This window comes from Talpa occidentalis, unplaced genomic scaffold (genome assembly GCF_014898055.3).
Source record: "Talpa occidentalis isolate TD23 unplaced genomic scaffold, MPIMG_talOcc4v2.1 talOcc4.5, whole genome shotgun sequence".
Taxonomy (NCBI): Eukaryota; Metazoa; Chordata; class Mammalia; order Eulipotyphla; family Talpidae; genus Talpa; species Talpa occidentalis.
The window spans coordinates 89,214,027-89,220,026 of NW_023604861.1; the positions used below are offsets into that span (position 1 = coordinate 89,214,027).

General features: G+C 36.6%; 1 pseudogene; it reads right to left on the bottom strand.

The window, feature by feature from the left end:
- LOC119258588 (40S ribosomal protein S4-like) overlaps positions 1–5,581 on the bottom strand; it is a 53,991-nt pseudogene extending 48,410 nt beyond the window's left edge.
- Between the last annotated feature and the right edge of the window lie 419 nt (positions 5,582–6,000).

The window sequence follows — 6,000 nt, forward strand, 5'->3', positions numbered from 1 at the left end:
CCATCATCTCACTTTCATTCCTTCATGCCCACCTTCAGAGCATCTTCCCAGCCTGCTGTTGTCTGCTGGATTTTCCAGGTAAGAGTCAGACACCAGCCTAAGGTATTATCCACTGTGCTGAAGGGGACACAGATCAAGTAAGTGTGTATGTATGTGTGTGTTCATTTGCTTTATTTTGACAATTGTTTTTGTACTGAAAACTCAAGGCCTTTAATTGCTCCTTTAAAATGAGTGTCTTGTCATATTTCATTGATGCTACCCATCTTGAAGTTCAATATAAAACATTTAAAATTATTAAAGACGCCTTGTTTTCTGCATAAACAGTGTTCATTGAAATTCTTTGACTCTTCTCCTAGACTTGAGCTGAGATAGGATCTCATGACCCTGTCCTACTGATGAGTGAGATTTGCAGCACAAAAGCAGCTTCCTCCAAAATGTCCTGTTCCTTTCTCCATGTACACTTAATCTTCTTTGACTCAATGTGAGGTGATCAAGAATCATGAAAGTGTTTTTAAACTAATTAATTTGAAAAATCTCCATTTTGATCTGGTACTTCTCTTTAGAATGTTGTATCTATTGTACTTTACTATCTCAGGTGAAATTTCAGATAGGGACTACCACACTTGCCTAGATGTAGAATTCTATAGCTCCCAGTGATTACTTCTCAGAAGTTTTTAGATGTTACAAAATTTTGTTCAAGCATTTCATATTGCAAATATAAAACCTAAACTCAGTTGCTTGATGTCTCTGTACCTTTCTGTATCTCTTTCTCTCTTTCTGTTTCTTTCTCTCACTTTCTCTCATATTTCCTTCTCTTTGCTCACTGTATGTATTTGGGGTTTTCCCTTTATAGAAATTATTTAATAAGCATTTTTTAACATGAAGACTTACTTTCTTCAATTTGGGGAAATTACCTTCTATTATTACCAATTTTATTATATTCTTTTTGGGACTATTAGAATATAGACATCAAGATTCTTAGACATATAGTCTATATTTCTTGACCTTTTTTATTTCATTTTGTTATTCATTTGAATTCTTAGGTAATTCCTCAAGTTAATTTACTAATCTGTTTGTTAGCACTATCCATCCTGTTCATTTTTCTTCTGACCAAATTCAACAATAATGCTTCATACTAAACTCTGATAGTTTATTTCATCCTCTTTTTATGGCAACAAGGTCATTTCTAAAGAAACAACCTCTTAAATTTTATTGAGCAAATGATTTTCAATTTCTTTTAAGTTTACTCTGGATTACTACATTAATCCTGTCTTTTTGAGAGCCATTTAAACTATTGTTACACTGATACCCTCCTTTCAACTGATGATTCTTTTCAGACTGATGATAAATATTTCATTGGCTGATTATATACCTACTCCCAAATTAAGGTCCTTAATGCAATTTTTTTTTAAATAGGCCCAGTGAAAGTAGCTATTATCTTTTCTTTCAATGGAAATATCATAATTAATTCCCAGAACTGCCAAAGCTACAATAATTTTTCACATGATAAAAAGTTTTTTTAAAAACCTAATTATGAATCAAGTGAATATTAAAGAGCACTTTCACCAGTCTCTGATTAAAATACAATTTTAATTCTTTAATTGGAAAAATTAGGTAGGTCATACAAAATCATTCTGGACACAGTTCCTTGAATTTTCCCTCTAGCAAAGTACATCCTAAAAGTATGCTTTCTGTAATGCCATGTTAATGAAAGACAACAAAAAGTACTTTGCTTCTCCTCATATACTCTGTCCCTTTCCCTCTTTGTTTTCTCATTTTCAATGTGGTAATTATCTGGAGCAGACAACTTTTGCTTAGTCATGAATGAATAGGAGCTATCTAGCTGTGGGGAGGCAGAGAGAAGGGATAGTAGGAGAATCCCTTTTCCTGAGATGATACTGAAGGCAAATAAATAGTTAATACTGCATTGTGCACTCATGTTACTTATTCTTACTTCACTCTCATATATATACACACACACACACACATACACACACACACACAAGCATGCATACAGAAGCACACAAGGAAACTTTTGGAGATGATACACATTTATGATTTTCATTGTGGTGCTATTGGGTCATGGTTCATTGGTGATTGCATGTGTCCAGACTCATCAAATTGTATATATTATATATGTGCTATACGTACTGGCTGTTTTTTTTTTTTTTTATATAGCAATTAAACCTCAATAAGTCTGTTAGATATGTTACAGAACAGGGAAAGAGGCACCCCAGAACCCCCAAACCTGCCTATTCTAAATAGGTTCTGCCATCTGCCGCATCAAGAAACAACATTTAAGACCTTTAATTGAAAGGAAATTTAATACAATTACTTTGCAATGCAGAAAAGACAAGGAATATAGTTTCCAATTCAAGCACCCAAAGTTACCTATGCCCTCATGGGTAAAAGTCCACCCAAACAGGATTTGCCCAAAGCAAGGCCTGAAAGCCTACCTCAAGTCTAAAGCACTTTCTGGCAGGGACTGATAGAAAAGGGTCAGAAACAGCCAGAAAAGTGTGGGAGGAAAAGCACAAAATCAAAATCAAGATAAAAGCTGCTATTGTTAACTTCCCCACAGATCTCTCACTCACATCGGTTTTAACCAGTCTAGGACCAAGAAGCAAGTGCAACTTCTTCACATGTCTCTCTGCTTCATGTGCCTCCTCCAGGTCTCCTTACTCTCCATCCTGCTTCCTTCCTTCTACAGTCTCCTCTTCAGCTTCTCTCCCTGCTCAGCTCCTCCCTCCCTTGAGGGGAGCAGGAATCTGGAACTCCCCTTTTCCTGGGGACCACTCTGCTAGAGAGAGAGAGAGAGAGAGAAAAAGAGAGAGAGAGAGAGAGAGAGAGAGAGAGAGAGAGAGAGAGAGAGATTCACAGACTTTGCAAGATTTAAAGAAAAAAGGAAAGTCAAATGGAAAGGGTGAATCCTGAGGTTTCTCTGTGCTACTGGCTCTGTTATCTGAACATACTCCAGTGCAGAGTCTGCTTGATTTGATAGATAGTTGATTAGAGTAGGCTGAGGTTTATTACATGAAAGAAACCAATATGCGTTTCCTAGAAAACCTAACCTAGATTAAATTCACAGTGAAAATGACATGTTCAGTCAGTTGAACTGAGTAAGTCAGGTTGTGGCATCAATTCACAGCAATATTTTTTTCTTTCTCAGAACTGAAAATATTATGTATTAATTAGGGAAATGCTAAACTGTTATAATGCATGCTATAATGGATTTACTTTTATGTTAATTTCAGTTGAAGTTTCAGAACAATAGAGACTATGTTCTTAATGGAAGGTCATCAAGGATTTTTTAATGAAGTGAACAAAAAATGATTTTGTGATTTTAATTGCTACCTAACATCAAAAATCTAAAAGGCTTAGAACTTAGAGATTAAAGGAGAAATATGTTTCCTTGGAGAGATAGTCCTATCCCTCTTTGCCAAACACAAAGTGTTGGAGGGTGTCTTCTTATTTCAAACTTAATGGGACAGGCTTCAACTATTATTTTTTTGATATTTAATTTTATTTGTTATTTTTAAAAAAATATTTATTTTTTAGATCATTGTTCATTTTTAAACAATATTTGTTTCCCCCACCCCAGGTGTAGTCCCATAGAATTTCCTTCACCAATGCGCCCTTGCACCATCACCTCAGTCCCCTGTGCTCCTCCCTCCTTCCTCGGATCCCTCTCCCTCCTCCTCCCCTGCAGGATGTCTCTGGTTTATAATTATTTGTTTTTGTTTTTTTTGTGTTTTCTACTGTTATTGTTTTTTTACACTGATGTCTTATTTGGTTCCCCTATATTCCTCCTATAAGTGAAACCATCCGATAGATATTCAACTATTAATACATCACCCAGAGACAGGATACCTGGAACTTGGAAACAGTATGTTGGTTGCTGGTTTGAGTCTGAGAGATGTTAAGGGGTCCAAATTGTGACTGTTCAGTTACTCTGGTTGAGGCATATTGGAATCATTTGAATTTCCAAATTGTACTTAGAAAAAAGTGTTTTATCTGGACCATATTTGGGCCACATGCACCAGAATGTTAGCATCAGATTGTTCTAGTCCTGTCTAAGATACTTTGTTGAGGTAGAAAGACCATGATAAAAAGAATACAAATGTATTTAGGGCCTAAAGAAAAAGTCATCAACAACCAGCCAGAACAAATGAACTCATTCATACTAAGACAACTGTAGACAGTGGGAATGAGGAAAATTGATCTTATCAGTCAGGATAGACTAGAACAGTGGTTATTACCCAAGAGTGATTTTGTCCCCCAGGGGATATTTTGCAATATCAGGAGATAGTTTGTGTCATCATAATTTGGGCAGATGGGGAATTGCATGAGTGTTATTTTGGCATCTAGTGTCCAAAGGCCAGGGATATTGCTAAATGTGATACAATATGCAGAACAGCACCTTACAAATGAGAATTTTCCAGAAAAATGTAAATAATGCCAGGAGAAAATCCTGGACAGGTTATGCTAATTTAACAAACAGTTCCCAAATCTTCGTGGCTTATAATGTGATGATTTATTCCTCAATTGTACTATATGCCCAATGCAGCTTATCTGTGGTTCTGCTGGGCATTTCTTCATGGCAGAATCCTGTCTGTATCTAGAACATCAGTCAACATGGCAAAATGAAACATGTTGGACAATGCACTCACATTTAAAGTTTCTGCAGAATTGACAAATATCTTCTCTTTGGCCAGTGTTTTATTGGCCAAACGGAGTCTTCCTGTCTGCTGGTTACTTATTACTGTGAAATAAGTTATCCCAAAATTTCGTGATTTGAAGCAACAAACAATTATTATCAAGTAGTTTTTGTGGGTCAATAATCAGGCACAACACAGCCGATTCCTCTTCTTTAAGATCTCTTAGGAACTGTGATCAGTGAGTCAGCCATGGTCACTGTCATCTCAATATCAAGTGGGACAGAAACTGCTTTTGAGCATCCTCAGTGTTTATTGTTCCAATTTAGTTTTTCAGGGACTCTTTGACTGACAACCTTCAGGTCTTTACTGGGTGGTGGCTAGAGGGGGCCCTCAGTTCCTTGCTAGTGTGCATGAAACACCAGAGAAAATATCAGCAAGATAGAAGTCACAGTCTTTTCTATCATTTCCATAATATAGATGTAAGGGATATATTTAGGTAATGGAAGCATTACTTAGAAAGTTCTGACAAAGTGACAGTCTCAATTAACTAGCAAAAGTTGTCTCTCATTGAGCAGCAAATCAATGGACCACCCTAAGGAGAAGAGAAGGACACTTAAAATGAAAACAGTCCACTAAAGTTATCCAGTTTGGACTGGTTCAACTGTTGGATGTATGTCTATATGTTACAGATTCCTCCCCACTCAGACCCCCACAATTCCACCCATTACTTGAAATTCTGAGCTTCAATTCTTAAGAGTTTTTAATTTATAACTCATTTTGAAACAAGAAGTTTCTCTAGTGGTTATATAGTTTGAGAGTAACCATTCAGTAAAACATGTAATGTGCTTTGTGCAAACAAAACAACCTGGGCTTACTTTGGCCTCTTCCTTGAGGGTTGGTGCTATGCCTGGCAATGTAGCCATGCGTGACCTGGCCGGTCCCAGCAGAGTCACTCTCTCCTGCATTTCACTTCCAGTTAAGTAACAATGCAGAGTCCATGCTCTAGCTCAGATTCTCTCTGAGAAGTGTTTGATATTGCTTATGTACCTATAACCATCAGAACAATCCTTGCTACTATTGTATAAAGTCATAAATGCACATAAATTATGGAAAAATAGAAGTTACGGCCTTTTATAATCTTACAAAAAAGTAAGATCATAAACTTTGCTATTCATTTCAAACAAGTCACACAATCAGCCCACAGTTCATGGCAGGGAATTACACATGAGAGTCAAAATCACTTTGATGATCCTCAACTCAATGAGGTAGGGTGTTTAATCCTTTCACGGGAAAGGTTACCACATAGGGCAAGCCTAAAATAGTGAATAAAGAGTAATACACT